Source organism: Pristiophorus japonicus, chromosome 8 (genome assembly GCF_044704955.1).
Source record: "Pristiophorus japonicus isolate sPriJap1 chromosome 8, sPriJap1.hap1, whole genome shotgun sequence".
NCBI classification, from domain to species: domain Eukaryota; kingdom Metazoa; phylum Chordata; class Chondrichthyes; family Pristiophoridae; genus Pristiophorus; species Pristiophorus japonicus.
The window spans coordinates 162,272,505-162,300,394 of record NC_091984.1 but is presented as its reverse complement, the minus strand read 5'-3'; positions in this window follow the sequence as shown (position 1 = coordinate 162,300,394).

Below are 27,890 nucleotides of genomic sequence, written 5' to 3'. Positions count from 1 at the left end.
GGACTGTTCTCTATAATACACAGGGGACTGTTCTCTATAATACACAGGAGACTGTTCTCTATAATACACAGGGACTTTTCTCGATTATACACAGGGGACAGTTCTCCATAATACACAGGGATTGTGCGCTATTATACAAAGGGATCTGTGCTCTATAATACACAGGGGACTGTTCTCTATAATACAGAGGGGACTGCTCTCTATAATACACAGTGGACTGCTCTCTATAATACACAGGGGACTGCTCTCTATAATACACAGGGGACTGTTCTCTATAATACACAGAGACTGTTCTCTGTAATACACAGGGGACTGCTCTCTATAATACACAGGGGACTGTTCTCTAAAATACACAGGGGACTGCTCTCTAAAATACACAGGGGACTGCTCTCTAAAATACACAGGGGACTGCTCTCTGTAATACACAGGGACTGCTCTCTGTAATACACAGGTACTGCTGTCTGTAATACACAGGGACTGTTCTCTGTAATACACAGGGACTGCTCTCTGCAATACACAGGGACTGTTCTCTATAATACACAGGGGACTGTTCTCTATAATACACAGGGGACTGTTCTCTGTAATATACAGGGACTGCTCTCTGTAATACACAGGGACTGCTCTCTGTAATACACAGGGTCTGTTCTCTATAATACACAGGGGACTGTTCTCTATAATACACAGGGGACTGGTCTCTGTAATACACAGGAGACTGTTCTCTATAATACACAGGGGACTGCTCTCTGTAATACACAGGAGACTGTTCTCTATAATACACAGGGGACTGCTCTCTATAATACGCAGGAGACTGTTCTCTATAATACACAGGGGACTGTTCTCTATAATACACAGGGGACTGCTCCCTATGATACGAAGGAGACAGTTCTCTATAATACACAGGGGACTGTTCTCTACAATACGCAGGAGACTGTTCTCTATAATACACAGGGGACTGTTCTACATAATACACAGAGGACTGCTCTCTATAATACACAGGGGACTGTTCTCTATAATACACAGGGGACTGCTCTCTATAATACACAGGGGACTGTTCTCTACAATACACAGGGGACTGTTCTCTCTAATACACAGGGGACTGTTCTCTCTATAATACACAGGGGACTGCTCTCTATAATACACTGGGGACTGTTCTCTATAATTCACAGGGACTGTTCTCGATAATTCACAGGGACTGTTCTCTATAATACACAGGGACTGTTCTCTATAATACACAGGAAATGTTCTCTATAATACACAGGGGACTGTTCTCTGTAATACACAGGGGACTGTTCTCTATAATACACAGGGGACTGTTCTCTATAATACACAGGGGTCTGTTCTCTATAATACACAGGGGACTGTTCTCTATAATACACAGGGGACTGTTCTCTATAATACACAGGGGACTGTTCTCTATAATACACAGTAGACTGTTCTCTGTAATACACAGGGCACTGTTCTCTGTAATACACAGGGGACTGCTCTCTGTTATACATAGGCACTGTTCTCTATTATACAGGGGTCTGTTCTCTATATTACACAGGGACTTTTCTGCATAATACACAGGGGACTGCTCTCGATAATACACAGGGGACTGCTCTCTATAGTACACAGGGACTGTTCTCTATAATACACAGGGGACTGTTTTCTATAATACACAGTGGACTGCTCTCTGTAATACACAGGGACTGTTCTCTATAATACACAAGGGACTGTTCTATTTAATACACAGGGACTGTTCTCTGTAATACACAGGGGACTGTTCTCTATAATACACAGGGGACTGTAATACACAGGGACTGTTCTCTATAATACACAGGGACTGTTCTCTACAATACACAGGGGACTGCAATACACAGGGACTGTTCTCTATAATACACAGGGGTCTGTTCTCTATCTTACACAGGGACTGTTCTCTATAATACACAGGGGACTGCTCTCTATAATACACAGTCGACTGTTCTCTGTAATACACAGGGCACTGTTCTCTGTAATACACAGGGAACTGCTCACTGTAATACACAGGGGACTGTTCTCTCTAATACACAGGGACTGCTCTCTATAATACACAGGGGACTGCTCTCTATAATACACAGGGGACTGCTCTCTATCATACACAGGGGACTGCTCTCTATAATACACAGGGGACAGCTCTCTGTAATAGACAGGGACTGTTCTCTATATTACACAGGGACTGTTCTCTCGAATACACAGGGGACGTTCTCTATAATACACAGGGGACCGATCTCTCTAATACACAGGGGACTGTTCTCTCTAATACACAGGGGACTGTTCTCTCTAATACACAGGGGACTGCTCTCTCTCATACACCGGTGACTGTTCTCTCTAATACACAGGGGACTGTAATACATAGGCACTGTTCTCTATTACACAGGGGTCTGTTCTCTATGTTACACAGGGACTTTTCTGTATAATACACAGGGGACTGCTCTCGATAATACACAGGGCACTGTTCTCTGTAATACACAGGGGACTGCTCTCTGTAATACACAGGGACTGCTCTCTATAATACACATGGGACTGTTCTCTATAATACACAGGGACTGTTCTCTATAATACACAGGGGTCTGTAATACACAGGGACTGTTCTCTATAATACACAGGGACTGTTCTCTATAATACACAGGGACTGTTCTCTATAATACACAGAGACTGTTCCCAATAATACACAGGGGTCTGTAATACACAGGAACTGTTCTCTATAATACACAGGTACTGTTCCCTATAATACACAGGGGTCTGTAATACACAGGAACTGTTCTCTATAATACACAGGGACTGTTCTCTATAATACACTGGGGACTGCTTTCTATAATACACAGCGGACTGTTCTCTAAAATACACAGGGGAATGTTCTCTATAATACACAGGGATCTGTGCTCTACAATACAGAGGGGACTGTTCTCTATAATACAGAGGGGACTGTTCTCTACAATACACAGGGGAATGTTCTCTATAATACACAGGGGACTGCTCTCTATAATACACAGGGACTGCTCTCTATAATACACAGCGGACTGCTCTCTATAATACACAGGGGACTGCTCTCTAAAATACACAGGGGACTGCTCTCTAAAATACACAGGGGACTGTTCTCTCGAATACACAGGGGACTGTTCTCTCTAATACACAGAGGACTGTTCTCTATAATGCACAGGGGACTGCTCTCTGTAATACACAGGTACTGCTGTCTGTAATACACAGGGACTGTTCTCTGTAATACACAGGGACTGCTCTCTGCAATACACAGGGACTGTTCTCTTTAATACACAGGGGACTGTTCTCTATAATACACAGGGGACTGTTCTCTGTAATATACAGGGACTGCTCTCTGTAATACACAGGGACTGCTCTCTGTAATACACAGGGACTGTTCTCTATAATACACAGGGGACTGTTCTCTATAATACACAGGGGACTGTTCTCTATAATACACAGGGGACTGTTCTCTATAATACACAGGGGACTGTTCTCTATAATACACAGGGGACTGCTCTCCACAATACACAGGGGACTGCTCTCCATAATACACAGGGACTGTTCTCTATAATACACTGGGGACTGCTCTCTATAATACACAGGGACTGTTCTCTATAATACACAGAGGACTGTTCGCTATAATACACAGGGGACTGCTCTATAATACACAGGGACTGTCTCTCTATAATACACAGGGGACTGCTTTCTATAATACACAGCGGACTGTTCTCTAAAATACACAGGGGAATGTTCTCTATAATACACAGGGATCTGTGCTCTACAATACACAGGGGACTGTTCTCTATAATACACAGGGGACTGTTCTCTATAATACACAGGGGACTGCTCTCCACAATACACAGGGGACTGCTCTCCATAATACACAGGGACTGTTCTCTATAATACACAGGGGACTGCTCTCTATAATACACAGGGGACTGCTCTCTATAATACACAGGGGACTGCTCTCTATAATACACAGGGGACTGCTCTCTATAATACACAGGGGACTGTTCTCTACAATACACAGGGGACTGTTCTCTCTAATACACAGGGGACTGTTCTCTCTATAATACACAGGGGACTGCTCTCTATAATACACTGGGGACTGTTCTCTATAATTCACAGGGACTGTTCTCGATAATTCACAGGGACTGTTCTCTATAATACACAGGGACTGTTCTCTATAATACACAGGAAATGTTCTCTATAATACACAGGGGACTGTTCTCTGTAATACACAGGGGACTGTTCTCTATAATACACAGGGGACTGTTCTCTATAATACACAGGGGTCTGTTCTCTATAATACACAGGGGACTGTTCTCTATAATACACAGGGGACTGTTCTCTATAATACACAGGGGACTGTTCTCTATAATACACAGTAGACTGTTCTCTGTAATACACAGGGCACTGTTCTCTGTAATACACAGGGGACTGCTCTCTGTTATACATAGGCACTGTTCTCTATTATACAGGGGTCTGTTCTCTATATTACACAGGGACTTTTCTGCATAATACACAGGGGACTGCTCTCGATAATACACAGGGGACTGCTCTCTATAGTACACAGGGACTGTTCTCTATAATACACAGGGGACTGTTTTCTATAATACACAGTGGACTGCTCTCTGTAATACACAGGGACTGTTCTCTATAATACACAAGGGACTGTTCTATTTAATACACAGGGACTGTTCTCTGTAATACACAGGGGACTGTTCTCTATAATACACAGGGGACTGTAATACACAGGGACTGTTCTCTATAATACACAGGGACTGTTCTCTACAATACACAGGGGACTGCAATACACAGGGACTGTTCTCTATAATACACAGGGGTCTGTTCTCTATCTTACACAGGGACTGTTCTCTATAATACACAGGGGACTGCTCTCTATAATACACAGTCGACTGTTCTCTGTAATACACAGGGCACTGTTCTCTGTAATACACAGGGAACTGCTCACTGTAATACACAGGGGACTGTTCTCTCTAATACACAGGGACTGCTCTCTATAATACACAGGGGACTGCTCTCTATAATACACAGGGGACTGCTCTCTATCATACACAGGGGACTGCTCTCTATAATACACAGGGGACAGCTCTCTGTAATAGACAGGGACTGTTCTCTATATTACACAGGGACTGTTCTCTCGAATACACAGGGGACGTTCTCTATAATACACAGGGGACCGATCTCTCTAATACACAGGGGACTGTTCTCTCTAATACACAGGGGACTGTTCTCTCTAATACACAGGGGACTGCTCTCTCTCATACACCGGTGACTGTTCTCTCTAATACACAGGGGACTGTAATACATAGGCACTGTTCTCTATTACACAGGGGTCTGTTCTCTATGTTACACAGGGACTTTTCTGTATAATACACAGGGGACTGCTCTCGATAATACACAGGGCACTGTTCTCTGTAATACACAGGGGACTGCTCTCTGTAATACACAGGGACTGCTCTCTATAATACACATGGGACTGTTCTCTATAATACACAGGGACTGTTCTCTATAATACACAGGGGTCTGTAATACACAGGGACTGTTCTCTATAATACACAGGGACTGTTCTCTATAATACACAGGGACTGTTCTCTATAATACACAGAGACTGTTCCCAATAATACACAGGGGTCTGTAATACACAGGAACTGTTCTCTATAATACACAGGTACTGTTCCCTATAATACACAGGGGTCTGTAATACACAGGAACTGTTCTCTATAATACACAGGGACTGTTCTCTATAATACACTGGGGACTGCTTTCTATAATACACAGCGGACTGTTCTCTAAAATACACAGGGGAATGTTCTCTATAATACACAGGGATCTGTGCTCTACAATACAGAGGGGACTGTTCTCTATAATACAGAGGGGACTGTTCTCTACAATACACAGGGGAATGTTCTCTATAATACACAGGGGACTGCTCTCTATAATACACAGGGACTGCTCTCTATAATACACAGCGGACTGCTCTCTATAATACACAGGGGACTGCTCTCTAAAATACACAGGGGACTGCTCTCTAAAATACACAGGGGACTGTTCTCTCGAATACACAGGGGACTGTTCTCTCTAATACACAGAGGACTGTTCTCTATAATGCACAGGGGACTGCTCTCTGTAATACACAGGTACTGCTGTCTGTAATACACAGGGACTGTTCTCTGTAATACACAGGGACTGCTCTCTGCAATACACAGGGACTGTTCTCTTTAATACACAGGGGACTGTTCTCTATAATACACAGGGGACTGTTCTCTGTAATATACAGGGACTGCTCTCTGTAATACACAGGGACTGCTCTCTGTAATACACAGGGACTGTTCTCTATAATACACAGGGGACTGTTCTCTATAATACACAGGGGACTGTTCTCTATAATACACAGGGGACTGTTCTCTATAATACACAGGGGACTGTTCTCTATAATACACAGGGGACTGCTCTCCACAATACACAGGGGACTGCTCTCCATAATACACAGGGACTGTTCTCTATAATACACTGGGGACTGCTCTCTATAATACACAGGGACTGTTCTCTATAATACACAGGGGACTGTTCGCTATAATACACAGGGGACTGCTCTATAATACACAGGGACTGTCTCTCTATAATACACAGGGGACTGTTCGCTATAATACACAGGGGACTGCTCTATAATACACAGGGACTGTCTCTCTATAATACACAGGGGATTGTTCTCTCTAATACACAGGGGACTGTTCCCTATAATACACAGGGGACTGCTCTATAATACACAGGGACTGTCTCTCTATAATACACAGGGGACTGCTCTCTATAATACACAGGGGACTGCTCTCTATAATACACAGGGACTGCTCTCTCTAATACACAGGGACTGTTCTCCATAATACACAGGAGACTGTTCTCCATAATACACAGGGGACTGTTCTCTATAATACACAGCGGACTGCTCTCTATAATACACAGGGGACTATTCTCTTTAATACACAGGGGACTGCTCTCGATAATACACAGGGACTGTTCTCTATAATACACAGGGACTGTTCTCTATAATACAAAGGGGACTGTTCTCTATAATACACAGGGACTGCTCTCTATAATACACAGGGACTGCTCTCCATGATACACAGGGGACTGTTCGCTATAATACACAGGGGACTGCTCTATAATACACAGGGACTGTCTCTCTATAATACACAGGGGACTGCTCTCTATAATACACAGGGGACTGTTCTCTATAATACACGGGGGTCTGTTCTCTATAATTCACTGGAGACTGTTCTCTATAATACACAGGGGACTGCTCTCTCTATTGCACAGGGGACTGTTCTCTCGACAACACAGGGGACTGCTCTCTATAATACACAGGGGACTGCTCTCTATAATACACAGGGGACTGTTCTCTGTACTACACAGGGGACTGTTTTCTATAATACACAGTGGACTGCTCTCTGTAATACACAGGGATTGTTCTCCATAATACACAAGGGACTGTTCTATTTAATACACAGGGACTGTTCTCAATATTACACAGGGGACTGTAATACACAGGGACTGTTCTCCATAGGACACAGGGACTGTTCTCTATAATACACAGGGGACTGTTCCCTCTAATACACAGGGGACTGTTCTCTAGACGATACAGGGGACTGTTCTGTATAATACACAGGGGAGTGTACTCTATAATACACAGCGGACTGTTCTCTATAATACACAGGGGACTGCTCTCTGTAATACACAGGGGACTGTTCTCCCTAATACACAGGGGATTGTTCTCTCTAATACACAGGGGACTGTTTTCTCCAATACACAGGGGACTGTTTTCTCTAATACACAGGGGACTGTTCTCTCTAATAGACAGGGGACTGTTCTCTCTAATACACAGGGGACTGCTCTCTATAATACACAGCGGACTGCTCTCTATAATACACAGGGACTGCTCTCTATAATACACAGGGGACTGTTCTCTATAATACACAGGGGACTGCTCTCGATAATACACAGGGACTGTTCTCTATAATACACAGGGACTGCTCTCTATGATACACAGGGACCGTTCTCTATAATACACAGGGACTGTTCTCTATAATACACAGGGGACTGCTCTCTCTAATACACATGGGGACTGTTCACTGTGATACACAGGGGACTGTTCTCTGTACTACACAGGGGACTGTTTTCTATAATACACAGTGGACTGCTCTCTGTAATACACAGGGATTGTTCTCCATAATACACAAGGGACTGTTCTATTTAATACACAGGGACTGTTCTCAATATTACACAGGGGACTGTAATACACAGGGACTGTTTTCCATAGTACACAGGGACTGTTCTCTATAATACACAGGTGACTGTTCTCTCTAATACACAGGGGACTGTTCTCAATAATACACAGGGGACTGTTCTCTAGACGATACAGGGGACTGTTCTGTATAATACACAGGGGACTGTACTCTATAATACACAGCGGACTGTTCTCTATAATACACAGGGGACTGCTCTCTATAATACACAGGGGACTGCTCTCTATAATACACAGGGACTGCTCTCTATGATACACAGGGACTGTTCTCTATAATACACAGGGACTGTTCTTTATAATACACAGGGGACTGCTCTCTGTAATACACAGGGGACTGTTCACTGTGATACACAGGGGACTGTTCTCTGAATACACAGGGGACTGTTCTCTGTAATACACAGGGGACTGTTCTCCCTAATACACAGGGGATTGTTCTCTCTAATACACAGGGGACTGCTCTCTATAATACACAGGGGACTGCTCTCTATAATACACAGGGACTGTTCTCGAAAATACACAGGGGACTGTTCTCTTTCATGCACAGGGGACTGCTCTCTATAATACACAGCGGACTGCTCTCTGTTATACACAGGGGACTGCTCTCTATAATACACAGGGGACTGTTCTCTATAATACACAGGGGACTGCTCTCGATAATACACAGGGACTGTTCTCTATAATACACAGGGACTGCTCTCTATGATACACAGGGACCGTTCTCTATAAAACACAGGGACTGTTCTCTATAATACACAGGGGACTGCTCTCTGTAATACACAGGGGACTGTTCACTGTGATACACAGGGGTCTGTTCTCTGTAATACACAGGGGACTGTTCTCCCTAATACACAGGGGACTGTTCTTTCTAATACACAGGGGACTATTTTCTCTAATACACAGGGGACTGTTCTCTATAATACACAGTGTACACAGCGGGCACTGTAATACACAGGGGACCGTTCTCTATAATACACAGGGACTGTTCTCTGCAAGACACAGGGACTGCTCACTATAATACACAGGGGACTGTTCTCTATAATACACAGGGACTGTTCCCTATAATACACAGGGGACTGTTCTCTCAAATACACAGGGGACTGTTTTCTCTCATACACAGGGGACTGCTCTCTATAATACACAGGGTACACAGAGGGCACTGTAATACACAGGGGACCGTTCTCTATAATACACAGAGACTGTTCTCTGCAAGACACAGGGACTGTTCACTATAATACACAGGGGACTGTTCTCGATAATACACAGGGAACACAGAGGGCACTGTAATACACAGGGGACCGTTCTCTATAATACACAGGGACTGTTCACTGTAATACACAGGGACTGTTCTCTATAATACACAGGGGACAGTTCTCTATAATACACAGGAGACTGTTCTCTATAATACACAGGGACTTTTCTCGATTATACACAGGGGACTGTTCTCCATAATACACAGGGACTGTGCGCTATAATACAAAGGGATCTGTGCTCTATAATACACAGGGGACTGTTCTCTATAATACAGAGGGGACTGTTCTCTATAATACACAGTGGACTGCTCTCTATAATACACAGGGGACTGCTCTCTATAATACACAGGGGACTGTTCTCTATAATACACAGAGACTGTTCTCTGTAATACACAGGGGACTGCTCTCTATAATACACAGGGGACTGCTCTCTAAAATACACAGGGGACTGTTTTATAAAATACACAGGCGACTGCTCTCTAAAATACACAGGGGACTGTTCTCTCTAATACACAGGGGACTGTTCTCTCTAATACACAGAGGACTGTTCTCTATAATACACAGGGGACTGTTTTCTATAATACACAGGGGACTGTAATACACAGGGACTGTTCTCTATAATACACAGGGACTGTTCTCTACAATACACAGGGGACTGTAATACACAGGGACTGTTCTCTATAATACACAGGGGTCTGTTCTCTATCTTACACAGGGACTGTTCTCTATAATACACAGGGGACTGCTCTCTATAATACACAGTCGACTGTTCTCTGTAATACACAGGGCACTGTTCTCTGTAATACACAGGGAACTGCTCACTGTAATACACAGGGGACTGTTCTCTCCAATACACAGGGACTGCTCTCTATAATACACAGGGGACTGCTCTCTATAATACACAGGGGACTGCTCTCTATCATACACAGGGGACTGCTCTCTATAATACACAGGGGACAGCTCTCTGTAATAGACAGGGACTGTTCTCTATATTACACAGGGACTGTTCTCTCGAATACACAGGGGACCGTTCTCTATAATACACAGGGGACCGATCTCTCTAATACACAGGGGACCGATCTCTCTAATACACAGGGGACTGCTCTCGACAATACACAGGGCACTGTTCTCTGTAATACACAGGGGACTGCTCTCTGTAATACACAGGGACTGCTCTCTATAATACACATGGGACTGTTCTCTATAATACACAGGGACTGTTCTCTGTAATACACAGGGGTCTGTAATACACAGGGACTGTTCTCTATAATACACAGGGACTGTTCTCTGTAATACACAGGGGTCTGTAATACACAGGGACTGTTCTCGATAATACACAGGGACTGTTCTCTATAATACACAGGGACTGTTCTCTATAATACACAGAGACTGTTCCCAATAATAGACAGGGGTCTGTAATGCACAGGAACTGTTCTCTATATTACACAGGGACTGTTCCCTATAATACACAGGGGTCTGTAATACACAGGAACTGTTCTCTATAATACACAGGGACTGTTCTCTATAATACACTGGGGACTGCTTTCTATAATACACAGCGGACTGTTCTCTAAAATACACAGGGGAATGTTCTCTATAATACACAGGGATCTGTGCTCTACAATACACAGGGGACTGTTCTCTATAATACAGAGGGGACTGTTCTCTACAATACACAGGGGAATGTTCTCTATAATACACAGGGGACTGCTCTCTATAATACACAGGGACTGCTCTCTATAATACACAGGGGACTGCTCTCTATAATACACAGGGGACTGCTCTCTAAAATACACAGGGGACTGCTCTCTAAAATACACAGGGGACTGTTCTCTCTAATACACAGGGGACTGTTCTCTCTAATACACAGAGGACTGTTCTCTATAATGCACAGGGGACTGCTCTCTGTAATACACAGGTACTGCTGTCTGTAATACACAGGGACTGTTCTCTGTAATACACAGGGACTGCTCTCTGCAATACACAGGGACTGTTCTCTTTAATACACAGGGGACTGTTCTCTATAATACACAGGGGACTGTTCTCTGTAATACACAGGGGACTGCTCTCCATGATACACAGGGGACTGCTCTCCATAATACACAGGGACAGTTCTCTATAATACACAGGGGACTGTTCTCTATAATACACTGGGGACTGCTCTCTATAATACACAGGGGACTGCTCTCTATAATACACAGGGGACTGCTCTCTAAAATACACAGGGGACTGTTCTCTCTAATACACAGGGGACTGTTCTCTCTAATACACAGGGGACTGCTCTCTATAATACACAGGGACAGTTCTCTATAATACACAGGGGACTGTTCTCTATAATACACTGGGGACTGCTCTCTATAATACACAGGGGACTGCTCTCTATAATACACAGGGGACTGCTCTCTAAAATACACAGGGGACTGTTCTCTCTAATACACAGGGGACTGTTCTCTCTAATACACAGAGGACTGTTCTCTATAATGCACAGGGGACTGCTCTCTGTAATACACAGGTACTGCTGTCTGTAATACACAGGGACTGTTCTCTGTAATACACAGGGACTGCTCTCTGCAATACACAGGGACTGTTCTCTTTAATACACAGGGGACTGTTCTCTATAATACACAGGGGACTGTTCTCTGTAATACACAGGGGACTGCTCTCCATGATACACAGGGGACTGCTCTCCATAATACACAGGGACAGTTCTCTATAATACACAGGGGACTGTTCGCTATAATACACAGGGGACTGCTCTATAATACACAGGGACTGTCTCTCTATAATACACAGGGGACTGCTCTCTATAATACACAGGGGACTGCTCTCTATAATACACAGGGGACTGTTCTCTATAATACACAGGGGACTGCTCTCTATAATACACAGGGGACTGTTCTCTCTAATACACAGGGGACTGTTCTCTTTCATGCAGAGGGGACTGTTCTCTATACTACACAGGGACTGTTCTCTATAATACACAGGGGACTGTTCTCTTTCATGCAGAGGGGACTGTTCTCTATACTACACAGGGACTGCTCTCTATAATACACAGGGACTGCTCTCTATAATACACAGGGACTGTTCTCCATAATGCACAGGGGACTGTTCTCTATAATACACAGCGGACTATTCTCTTTAATACACAGGGGACTGCTCTCGATAATACACAGGGACTGTTCTCTATAATACACAGGGACTGTTCTCTATAATACACAGGGGACTGTTCTCTATAATACACAGGGACTGTTCTCCATAATACACAGGGACTGTTCTCAAAAATACACAGGGGTCTGTTCTCGAAAATACACAGTAGCCTGTTCTCTGTAATACACAGGGGACTGTTCTTTATAATACACAGGGACTGTTCTCTATAATACACAGGTGACTGTTCTCTGGAATACACAGGGGACTGTTCTCTATAATACACAGGGGACTGTTCTCTATAATACACAGGGGTCTGTTCTCTATAATACACAGGGGACTGTTCTCTATAATACACAGGGTACACAGAGGGCACTGTAATACACAGGGGACCGTTCTCTATAATACACAGAGACTGTTCTCTGCAAGACACAGGGACTGTTCACTATAATACACAGGGGACTGTTCTCGATAATACACAGGGAACACAGAGGGCACTGTAATACACAGGGGACCGTTCTCCAAAAATGACAGGGACTGTTCACTGTAATACACAGGGACTGTTCTCTATAATACACAGGGGACAGTTCTCTATAATACACAGGAGACTGTTCTCTATAATACACAGGGACTTTTCTCGATTATACACAGGGGACTGTTCTCCATAATACACAGGGACTGTGCGCTATAATACAAAGGGATCTGTGCTCTATAATACACAGGGGACTGTTCTCTATAATACAGAGGGGACTGCTCTCTATAATACACAGTGGACTGCTCTCTATAATACACAGGGGACTGCTCTCTATAATACACAGGGGACTGTTCTCTATAATACACAGAGACTGTTCTCTGTAATACACAGGGGACTGCTCTCTATAATACACAGGGGACTGCTCTCTAAAATACACAGGGGACTGCTTTATAAAATACGCAGGGGACTGCTCTCTAAAATACACAGTGGACTGTTCTCTCTAATACACAGGGGACTGTTCTCTCTAATACACAGGGGACTGCTCTCTGTAATACACAGGGACTGCTCTCTGTAATACACAGGTACTGCTGTCTGTAATACACAGGGACTGTTCTCTGTAATACACAGGGACTGCTCTCTGCAATACACAGGGACTGTTCTCTATAATACACAGGGGACTGTTCTCTATAATACACAGGGGACTGCTCTCTGTAATACACAGGGACTGCTCTCTGTAATACACAGGGACTGCTCTCTGTAATACACAGGGACTGTTCTCTATAATACACAGGGGACTGTTCTCTATAATACGCAGGAGACTGTTCTCTATAATACACAGGGGACTGTTCTCTATAATACACAGGGGACTGCTCTCTGTTATACACAGGAGACTGTTCTCTATAATACACAGGGGACTGCTCTCTGTAATACACAGGAGACTGTTCTCTATAATACACAGGGGACTGCTCTCTATAATACGCTGGAGACTGTTCTCTATAATACACAGGGGACTGTTCTCTATAATACACAGGGGACTGTTTTCTATAATACGCAGGAGACTGTTCTCTATAATACACAGGGGACTGTTCTCTATAATACACAGGGGACTGCTCTCTATGATACGAAGGACACTGTTCTCCATAATACACAGGGGACTGTTCTCTATAATACGCAGGAGACTGTTCTCTATAATACGCAGGGGACTGTTCTCTATAATACACAGGGGACTGTTCTCTCTATAATACACAGTGGACTGCTCTCTATAATACACTGGGGACTGTTCTCTATAATTCACAGGGACTGTTCTCGATAATTCACAGGGACTGTTCTCTATAATACACAGGGACTGTTCTCTATAATACACAGGAAATGTTCTCTATAATACACAGGGGACTGTTCTCTGTAATACACAGGGGACTGTTCTCTATAATACACAGGGGTCTGTTCTCTATAATACACAGGGGTCTGTTCTCTATAATACACAGGGGACTGTTCTCTATAATACACAGGGGACTGTTCTCTATAATACACAGGGGACTGTTCTCTATAATACACAGTAGACTGTTCTCTGTAATGCACAGGTCACTGTTCTCTGTAATACACAGGGGTCTGCTCTCTGTAATACATAGGCACTGTTCTCTATTGCACAGGGGTCTGTTCTCTATATTACACAGGGATTTTTCTGTATAATACACAGGGGACTGCTCTCGATAATACACAGGGGACTGCTCTCTATAATACACAGGGACTGTTCTCTATAATACGCAGGGGACTGTTTTCTATAATACACAGTGGACTGCTCTCTGTAATACACAGGGACTGTTCTCTATAATACACAGGAAATGTTCTCTATAATACACAGGGGACTGTTCTCTGTAATACACAGGGGACTGTTCTCTATAATACACAGGGGTCTGTTCTCTATAATACACAGGGGTCTGTTCTCTATAATACACAGGGGACTGTTCTCTATAATACACAGGGGACTGTTCTCTATAATACACAGTAGACTGTTCTCTGTAATACACAGGGCACTGTTCTCTGTAATACACAGGGGACTGCTCTCTGTAATACATAGGCACTGTTCTCTATTGCACAGGGGTCTGTTCTCTATATTACACAGGGATTTTTCTGTATAATACACAGGGGACTGCTCTCGATAATACACAGGGGACTGCTCTCTATAATACACAGGGACTATTCTCTATAATACGCAGGGGACTGTTTTCTATAATACACAGTGGACTGCTCTCTGTAATACACAGGGACTGTTCTCTATAATACACAAGGGACTGTTCTATTTAATACACAGGGACTGTTCTCTGTAATACACAGGGGACTGTTCGCTATAATACACAGGGGACTGCTCTATAATACACAGGGACTGTCTCTCTATAATACACAGGGGACTGCTCTCTATGATACGAAGGAGACTGTTCTCTATAATACGCAGGGGACTGTTCTCTATAATACGCAGGGGACTGTTCTCTATAATACACAGGGGACTGTTCTCTCTAATACACAGAGGACTGTTCTCTATAATACACAGGGGACTGCTCTCTGTAATACACAGGGACTGCTCTCTGTAATACACAGGTACTGCTGTCTGTAATACACAGGGACTGTTCTCTGTAATACACAGGGACTGCTCTCTGCAATACACAGGGACTGTTCTCTATAATACACAGGGGACTGTTCTCTATAATACACAGGGGACTGTTCTCTGTAATATACAGGGACTGCTATCTGTAATACACAGGGACTGCTCTCTGTAATACACAGGGACTGTTCTCTATAATACACAGGGGACTGTTCTCTATAATACGCAGGAGACTGTTCTCTATAATACACAGGGGACTGTTCTCTATAATACACAGGGGACTGCTCTCTGTAATACACAGGAGACTGTTCTCTATAATACACAGGGGACTGCTCTCTGTAATACACAGGAGACTGTTCTCTATAATACACAGGGGACTGCTCTCTATAATACGCAGGAGACTGTTCTCTATAATACACAGGGGACTGTTCTCTATAATACACAGGGGACTGTTTTCTATAATACGCAGGAGACTGTTCTCTATAATACACAGGGGACTGTTCTCTATAATACACAGGGGACTGCTCTCTATGATACGAAGGACACTGTTCTCCATAATACACAGGGGACTGTTCTCTATAATACGCAGGAGCCTGTTCTCTATAATACGCAGGGGACTGTTCTCTATAATACACAGGGGACTGTTCTCTCTATAATTCACAGGGACTGTTCTCTATAATACACAGGGACTGTTCTCTATAATACACAGGAAATGTTCTCTATAATACACAGGGGACTGTTCTCTGTAATACACAGGGGACTGTTCTCTATAATACACAGGGGTCTGTTCTCTATAATACACAGGGGTCTGTTCTCTATAATACACAGAGGACTGTTCTCTATAATACACAGGGGACTGTTGTCTATAATACACAGGGGACTGTTCTCTATAATACACAGTAGACTGTTCTCTGTAATACACAGGGCACTGTTCTCTGTAATACACAGGGGTCTGCTCTCTGTAATACATAGGCACTGTTCTCTATTGCACAGGGGTCTGTTCTCTATATTACACAGGGATTTTTCCGTATAATACACAGGGGACTGCTCTCGATAATACACAGGGGACTGCTCTCTATAATACACAGGGACTGTTCTCTATAATACGCAGGGGACTGTTTTCTATAATACACAGTGGACTGCTCTCTGTAATACACAGGGACTGTTCTCTATAATACACAGGAAATGTTCTCTATAATACACAGGGGACTGTTCTCTGTAATACACAGGGGACTGTTCTCTATAATACACAGGGGTCTGTTCTCTATAATACACAGGGGTCTGTTCTCTATAATACACAGGGGACTGTTCTCTATAATACACAGGGGACTGTTCTCTATAATACACAGTAGACTGTTCTCTGTAATACACAGGGACTGTTCTCTATAATACACAAGGGACTGTTCTATTTAATACACAGGGACTGTTCTCTGTAATACACAGGGGACTGTTCGCTATAATACACAGGGGACTGCTCTATAATACACAGGGACTGTCTCTCTATAATACACAGGGGACTGCTCTCTATGATACGAAGGAGACTGTTCTCTATAATACACAGGGGACTGTTCTCTATAATACGCAGGAGACTGTTCTCTATAATACGCAGGGGACTGTTCTCTATAATACACAGGGGACTGTTCTATATAATCCACAGAGGACTGCTCTCTATAATACACAGGGGACTGTTCTCTATAATACACAGTGGACTGCTCTCTATAATACACAGGGGACTGTTCTCTACAATACACAGGGGACTGTTCTCTATAATACACAGGGGACTGTTCTCTCTATAATACACAGGGGACTGCTCTCTATAATACACTGGGGACTGTTCTCTATAATTCACAGGGACTGTTCTCTATAATACACAGGGACTGTTCTCTATAATACACAGGAAATGTTCTCTATAATACACAGGGGACTGTTCTCTGTAATACACAGGGGACTGTTCTCTATAATACACAGGGGTCTGTTCTCTATAATACACAGGGGTCTGTTCTCTATAATACACAGGGGACTGTTCTCTATAATACACAGGGGTCTGTTCTCTATAATACACAGAGGACTGTTCTCTATAATACACAGGGGACTGTTGTCTATAATACACAGGGGACTGTTCTCTATAATACACAGTAGACTGTTCTCTGTAATACACAGGGCACTGTTCTCTGTAATACACAGGGGTCTGCTCTCTGTAATACATAGGCACTGTTCTCTATTGCACAGGGGTCTGTTCTCTATATTACACAGGGATTTTTCCGTATAATACACAGGGGACTGCTCTCGATAATACACAGGGGACTGCTCTCTATAATACACAGGGACTGTTCTCTATAATACGCAGGGGACTGTTTTCTATAATACACAGTGGACTGCTCTCTGTAATACACAGGGACTGTTCTCTATAATACACAGGAAATGTTCTCTATAATACACAGGGGACTGTTCTCTGTAATACACAGGGGACTGTTCTCTATAATACACAGGGGTCTGTTCTCTATAATACACAGGGGTCTGTTCTCTATAATACACAGGGGACTGTTCTCTATAATACACAGGGGACTGTTCTCTATAATACACAGTAGACTGTTCTCTGTAATACACAGGGACTGTTCTCTATAATACACAAGGGACTGTTCTATTTAATACACAGGGACTGTTCTCTGTAATACACAGGGGACTGTTCGCTATAATACACAGGGGACTGCTCTATAATACACAGGGACTGTCTCTCTATAATACACAGGGGACTGCTCTCTATGATACGAAGGAGACTGTTCTCTATAATACACAGGGGACTGTTCTCTATAATACGCAGGAGACTGTTCTCTATAATACGCAGGGGACTGTTCTCTATAATACACAGGGGACTGTTCTATATAATCCACAGAGGACTGCTCTCTATAATACACAGGGGACTGTTCTCTATAATACACAGTGGACTGCTCTCTATAATACACAGGGGACTGTTCTCTACAATACACAGGGGACTGTTCTCTATAATACACAGGGGACTGTTCTCTCTATAATACACAGGGGACTGCTCTCTATAATACACTGGGGACTGTTCTCTATAATTCACAGGGACTGTTCTCGATAATTCACAGGGACTGTTCTCTATAATACTCAGGGGACTGCTCTCTATAATACACAGTCGACTGTTCTCTGTAATATACAGGGCACTGTTCTCTGTAATACACAGGGAACTGCTCACTGTAATACACAGGGGACTGTTCTCTCTAATACACAGGGACTGCTCTCTATAATACACAGGGGACTGCTCTCTATAATACACAGGGGACTGCTCTCTATCATACACAGGGGACTGCTCTCTATAATACACAGGGGGCAGCTCTCTGTAATAGACAGGGACTGTTCTCTATATTACACAGGGACTGTTCTCTCGAATACACAGGGGACCGTTCTCTATAATACACAGGGGACCGATCTCTCTAATACACAGGGGACCGATCTCTCTAATACACAGGGGACTGCTCTCTATAATACACAGGGGACTGCTCTCTCTAATACACAGGGGACTGTTCTCTCTAATACACAGGGGACTGCTCTCTCTAATTCACCGGTGACTGTTCTCTCTAATACACAGGGGACTGTAATACATAGGCACTGTTCTCTATTACACAGGGGTCTGTTCTCTATATTACAAAGGGACTTTTCTGTATAATACACAGGGGACTGCTCTCGATAATACACAGGGCACTGTTCTCTGTAATACACAGGGGACTGCTCTCTATAATACACAGGGGTCTGTTCTCTACAATACACAGGGGACTGTTCTCTCTAATACACAGAGGACTGTTCTCTCTATAATACACAGGGGACTGCTCTCTACAATACACTGGGGACTGTTCTCTATAATTCACAGGGACTGTTCTCGATAATTCACAGGGACTGTTCTCTATAATACACAGGGACTGTTCTCTATAATACACAGGAAATGTTCTCTATAATACACAGGGGACTGTTCTCTGTAATACACAGGGGACTGTTCTCTATAATACACAGGGGACTGTTCTCTATAATACACAGGGGTCTGTTCTCTATAATACACAGGGGACTGTTCTCTATAATACCAAGGGGACTGTTCTCTATAATACACAGGGGACTGTTCTCTATAATACACAGGGGACTGCTCTCTGTAATACATAGGCACTGTTCTCTATTACACAGGGGTCTGTTCTCTATATTACACAGGGACTTTTCTGTATAATACACAGGGGACTGCTCTCGATAATACACAGGGGACTGCTCTCTATAATACACAGGGACTGTTCTCTATAATACGCAGGGGACTGTTTTCTATAATACACAGTGGACTGCTCTCTCTAATACATCGGTGACTGTTCTCTCTAATACACAGGGGACTGTAATACATAGGCACTGTTCTCTATTACACAGGTGTCTGTTCTCTATATTACACAGGGACTTTTCTGTATAATACACAGGGGACTGCTCTCGATAATACACAGGGCACTGTTCTCTGTAATACACAGGGTCTGCTCTCTATAATACACATGGGACTGTTCTCTATAATACACAGGGACTGTTCTCTATAATACACAGGGGTCTGTAATACACAGGGACTGTTCTCTATAATACACAGGGACTGTTCTCTATAATACACAGGGACTGTTCTCTATAATACACAGGGGTCTGTAATACACAGGAACTGTTCTCTATAATACACAGGGACTGTTCCCTATAATACACAGGGGTCTGTAATACACAGGAACTGTTCTCTTTCATACACAGGGACTGTTCTCTATAATACACAGGGGACTGTTCTCTATAATACAGAGGGGACTGTTCTCTACAATACACAGGGGAATGTTCTCTATAATGCACAGGGGACTGCTCTCTGTAATACACAGGTACTGCTGTCTGTAATACACAGAGACTGTTCTCTGTAATACACAGGGACTGCTCTCTGCAATACACAGGGACTGTTCTCTTTAATACACAGGGGACTGTTCTCTATAATACACAGGGGACTGTTCTCTGTAATATACAGGGACTGCTCTCTGTAATACACAGGGACTGCTCTCTGTAATACACAGGGACTGTTGTCTATAATACACAGGGGACTGTTCTCTATAATACACAGAGGACTGTTCTCTATAATACACAGGGGACTGCTCTCCATAATACACAGGGGACTGCTCTCCATAATACACAGGGACAGTTCTCTATAATACACAGGGGACTGTTCTCTATAATACACTGGGGACTGCTCTCTATAATACACAGGGGACTGTTCGCTATAATACACAGGGGATTGTTCTCTCTAATACACAGGGGACTGTTTTCTCTAGTACACAGGGGACTGTTCTCTCTAATAGACAGGGGACTGTTCTCTCTAATACACAGGGGACTGCTCTCTATAATACAGGGGACTGCTCTCTATAATACACAGGGACTGCTCTCTATAATACACAGGGACTGTTCTCCATAATGCACAGGGGACTGTTCTCTATAATATACAGCGGACTGCTCTCTATAATACACAGGGGACTGCTCTCTATAATACACAGGGGACTATTCTCTTTAATACACAGGGGACTGCTCTCGATAATACACAGGGACTGTTCTCTATAATACACAGGGACTGTTCTCTATAATACAAAGGGGACTGTTCTCTATAATACACAGGGACTGCTCTCTATGATACACAGGGGACTGTTCGCTATAATACACAGGGGACTGCTCTATAATACACAGGGTCTGTCTCTCTATAATACACAGGGGACTGCTCTCTATAATACACAGGGGATTGTTCTCTCTAATACACAGGGGACTGTTTTCTCTAGTACACAGGGGACTGTTCTCTCTAATAGACAGGGGATTGTTCTCTCTTATACACAGGGGACTGCTCTCTATAATACAGGGGACTGTTTTCTATAATACACAGGGGACTGCTCTCTGTAATACACAGGGGACTGTTCTTTCTAATACACAGGGGACTGTTCTTTCTAATACACAGGGAACTGTTCTCTGTAATACACAGGACTCTGTTCTCTATAATACACAGGGGACTGTTCTCTGTAATACACAGGGTCTGCTCTCTATAATACACATGGGACTGTTCTCTATAATACACAGGGACTGTTCTCTATAATACACAGGGGTCTGTAATACACAGGGACTGTTCTCTATAATACACAGGGACTGTTCTCTATAATACACAGGGACTGTTCTCTATAATACACAGGGGTCTGTAATACACAGGAACTGTTCTCTATAATACACAGGGACTGTTCCCTATAATACACAGGGGTCTGTAATACACAGGAACTGTTCTCTTTCATACACAGGGACTGTTCTCTATAATACACAGGGGACTGTTCTCTATAATACAGAGGGGACTGTTCTCTACAATACACAGGGGAATGTTCTCTATAATACACAGGGGACTGTTCTCTCTAATACACAGAGGACTGTTCTCTATAATGCACAGGGGACTGCTCTCTGTAATACACAGGTACTGCTGTCTGTAATACACAGAGACTGTTCTCTGTAATACACAGGGACTGCTCTCTGCAATACACAGGGACTGTTCTCTTTAATACACAGGGGACTGTTCTCTATAATACACAGGGGACTGTTCTCTGTAATATACAGGGACTGCTCTCTGTAATACACAGGGACTGCTCTCTGTAATACACAGGGACTGTTGTCTATAATACACAGGGGACTGTTCTCTATAATACACAGAGGACTGTTCTCTATAATACACAGGGGACTGCTCTCCATAATACACAGGGGACTGCTCTCCATAATACACAGGGACAGTTCTCTATAATACACAGGGGACTGTTCTCTATAATACACTGGGGACTGCTCTCTATAATACACAGGGGACTGTTCGCTATAATACACAGGGGATTGTTCTCTCTAATACACAGGGGACTGTTTTCTCTAGTACACAGGGGACTGTTCTCTCTAATAGACAGGGGACTGTTCTCTCTAATACACAGGGGACTGCTCTCTATAATACACAGGGGACTGTTCTCTATAATACACAGGGGACTGTTCTCTATAATACACAGTAGACTGTTCTCTGTAATACACAGGGACTGTTCTCTATAATACACAAGGGACTGTTCTATTTAATACACAGGGACTGTTCTCTGTAATACACAGGGGACTGTTCGCTATAATACACAGGGGACTGCTCTATAATACACAGGGACTGTCTCTCTATAATACACAGGGGACTGCTCTCTATGATACGAAGGAGACTGTTCTCTATAATACACAGGGGACTGTTCTCTATAATACGCAGGAGACTGTTCTCTATAATACGCAGGGGACTGTTCTCTATAATACACAGGGGACTGTTCTATATAATCCACAGAGGACTGCTCTCTATAATACACAGGGGACTGTTCTCTATAATACACAGTGGACTGCTCTCTATAATACACAGGGGACTGTTCTCTACAATACACAGGGGACTGTTCTCTATAATACACAGGGGACTGTTCTCTCTATAATACACAGGGGACTGCTCTCTATAATACACTGGGGACTGTTCTCTATAATTCACAGGGACTGTTCTCGATAATTCACAGGGACTGTTCTCTATAATACTCAGGGGACTGCTCTCTATAATACACAGTCGACTGTTCTCTGTAATATACAGGGCACTGTTCTCTGTAATACACAGGGAACTGCTCACTGTAATACACAGGGGACTGTTCTCTCTAATACACAGGGACTGCTCTCTATAATACACAGGGGACTGCTCTCTATAATACACAGGGGACTGCTCTCTATCATACACAGGGGACTGCTCTCTATAATACACAGGGGGCAGCTCTCTGTAATAGACAGGGACTGTTCTCTATATTACACAGGGACTGTTCTCTCGAATACACAGGGGACCGTTCTCTATAATACACAGGGGACCGATCTCTCTAATACACAGGGGACCGATCTCTCTAATACACAGGGGACTGCTCTCTATAATACACAGGGGACTGCTCTCTCTAATACACAGGGGACTGTTCTCTCTAATACACAGGGGACTGCTCTCTCTAATTCACCGGTGACTGTTCTCTCTAATACACAGGGGACTGTAATACATAGGCACTGTTCTCTATTACACAGGGGTCTGTTCTCTATATTACAAAGGGACTTTTCTGTATAATACACAGGGGACTGCTCTCGATAATACACAGGGCACTGTTCTCTGTAATACACAGGGGACTGCTCTCTATAATACACAGGGGTCTGTTCTCTACAATACACAGGGGACTGTTCTCTCTAATACACAGAGGACTGTTCTCTCTATAATACACAGGGGACTGCTCTCTACAATACACTGGGGACTGTTCTCTATAATTCACAGGGACTGTTCTCGATAATTCACAGGGACTGTTCTCTATAATACACAGGGACTGTTCTCTATAATACACAGGAAATGTTCTCTATAATACACAGGGGACTGTTCTCTGTAATACACAGGGGACTGTTCTCTATAATACACAGGGGACTGTTCTCTATAATACACAGGGGTCTGTTCTCTATAATACACAGGGGACTGTTCTCTATAATACCAAGGGGACTGTTCTCTATAATACACAGGGGACTGTTCTCTATAATACACAGGGGACTGCTCTCTGTAATACATAGGCACTGTTCTCTATTACACAGGGGTCTGTTCTCTATATTACACAGGGACTTTTCTGTATAATACACAGGGGACTGCTCTCGATAATACACAGGGGACTGCTCTCTATAATACACAGGGACTGTTCTCTATAATACGCAGGGGACTGTTTTCTATAATACACAGTGGACTGCTCTCTCTAATACATCGGTGACTGTTCTCTCTAATACACAGGGGACTGTAATACATAGGCACTGTTCTCTATTACACAGGTGTCTGTTCTCTATATTACACAGGGACTTTTCTGTATAATACACAGGGGACTGCTCTCGATAATACACAGGGCACTGTTCTCTGTAATACACAGGGTCTGCTCTCTATAATACACATGGGACTGTTCTCTATAATACACAGGGACTGTTCTCTATAATACACAGGGGTCTGTAATACACAGGGACTGTTCTCTATAATACACAGGGACTGTTCTCTATAATACACAGGGACTGTTCTCTATAATACACAGGGGTCTGTAATACACAGGAACTGTTCTCTATAATACACAGGGACTGTTCCCTATAATACACAGGGGTCTGTAATACACAGGAACTGTTCTCTTTCATACACAGGGACTGTTCTCTATAATACACAGGGGACTGTTCTCTATAATACAGAGGGGACTGTTCTCTACAATACACAGGGGAATGTTCTCTATAATGCACAGGGGACTGCTCTCTGTAATACACAGGTACTGCTGTCTGTAATACACAGAGACTGTTCTCTGTAATACACAGGGACTGCTCTCTGCAATACACAGGGACTGTTCTCTTTAATACACAGGGGACTGTTCTCTATAATACACAGGGGACTGTTCTCTGTAATATACAGGGACTGCTCTCTGTAATACACAGGGACTGCTCTCTGTAATACACAGGGACTGTTGTCTATAATACACAGGGGACTGTTCTCTATAATACACAGAGGACTGTTCTCTATAATACACAGGGGACTGCTCTCCATAATACACAGGGGACTGCTCTCCATAATACACAGGGACAGTTCTCTATAATACACAGGGGACTGTTCTCTATAATACACTGGGGACTGCTCTCTATAATACACAGGGGACTGTTCGCTATAATACACAGGGGATTGTTCTCTCTAATACACAGGGGACTGTTTTCTCTAGTACACAGGGGACTGTTCTCTCTAATAGACAGGGGACTGTTCTCTCTAATACACAGGGGACTGCTCTCTATAATACAGGGGACTGCTCTCTATAATACACAGGGACTGCTCTCTATAATACACAGGGACTGTTCTCCATAATGCACAGGGGACTGTTCTCTATAATATACAGCGGACTGCTCTCTATAATACACAGGGGACTGCTCTCTATAATACACAGGGGACTATTCTCTTTAATACACAGGGGACTGCTCTCGATAATACACAGGGACTGTTCTCTATAATACACAGGGACTGTTCTCTATAATACAAAGGGGACTGTTCTCTATAATACACAGGGACTGCTCTCTATGATACACAGGGGACTGTTCGCTATAATACACAGGGGACTGCTCTATAATACACAGGGTCTGTCTCTCTATAATACACAGGGGACTGCTCTCTATAATACACAGGGGATTGTTCTCTCTAATACACAGGGGACTGTTTTCTCTAGTACACAGGGGACTGTTCTCTCTAATAGACAGGGGATTGTTCTCTCTTATACACAGGGGACTGCTCTCTATAATACAGGGGACTGTTTTCTATAATACACAGGGGACTGCTCTCTGTAATACACAGGGGACTGTTCTTTCTAATACACAGGGGACTGTTCTTTCTAATACACAGGGAACTGTTCTCTGTAATACACAGGACTCTGTTCTCTATAATACACAGGGGACTGTTCTCTGTAATACACAGGGTCTGCTCTCTATAATACACATGGGACTGTTCTCTATAATACACAGGGACTGTTCTCTATAATACACAGGGGTCTGTAATACACAGGGACTGTTCTCTATAATACACAGGGACTGTTCTCTATAATACACAGGGACTGTTCTCTATAATACACAGGGGTCTGTAATACACAGGAACTGTTCTCTATAATACACAGGGACTGTTCCCTATAATACACAGGGGTCTGTAATACACAGGAACTGTTCTCTTTCATACACAGGGACTGTTCTCTATAATACACAGGGGACTGTTCTCTATAATACAGAGGGGACTGTTCTCTACAATACACAGGGGAATGTTCTCTATAATACACAGGGGACTGTTCTCTCTAATACACAGAGGACTGTTCTCTATAATGCACAGGGGACTGCTCTCTGTAATACACAGGTACTGCTGTCTGTAATACACAGGGACTGCTCTCTGCAATACACAGGGACTGTTCTCTTTAATACACAGGGGACTGTTCTCTATAATACACAGGGGACTGTTCTCTGTAATATACAGGGACTGCTCTCTGTAATACACAGGGACTGCTCTCTGTAATACACAGGGACTGTTGTCTATAATACACAGGGGACTGTTCTCTATAATACACAGAGGACTGTTCTCTATAATACACAGGGGACTGCTCTCCATAATACACAGGGGACTGCTCTCCATAATACACAGGGACAGTTCTCTATAATACACAGGGGACTGTTCTCTATAATACACTGGGGACTGCTCTCTATAATACACAGGGGACTGTTCGCTATAATACACAGGGGATTGTTCTCTCTAATACACAGGGGACTGTTTTCTCTAGTACACAGGGGACTGTTCTCTCTAATAGACAGGGGACTGTTCTCTCTAATACACAGGGGACTGCTCTCTATAATACAGGGGACTGCTCTCTATAATACACAGGGACTGCTCTCTATAATACACAGGGACTGTTCTCCATAATGCACAGGGGACTGTTCTCTATAATATACAGCGGACTGCTCTCTATAATACACAGGGGACTGCTCTCTATAATACACAGGGGACTATTCTCTTTAATACACAGGGGACTGCTCTCGATAATACACAGGGACTGTTCTCTATAATACACAGGGACTGTTCTCTATAATACACAGGGGACTGTTCGCTATAATACACAGGGGACTGCTCTATAATACACAGGGTCTGTCTCTCTATAATACACAGGGGACTGCTCTCTATAATACACAGGGGATTGTTCTCTCTAATACACAGGGGACTGTTTTCTCTAGTACACAGGGGACTGTTCTCTCTAATAGACAGGGGATTGTTCTCTCTTATACACAGGGGACTGCTCTCTATAATACAGGGGACTGTTTTCTATAATACACAGGGGACTGCTCTCTGTAATACACAGGGGACTGTTCTTTCTAATACACAGGGGACTGTTCTTTCTAATACACAGGGGACTGTTCTCTGTAAAACACAGGACTCTGTTCTCTATAATACACAGGGGACTGTTCTCTATAATACAC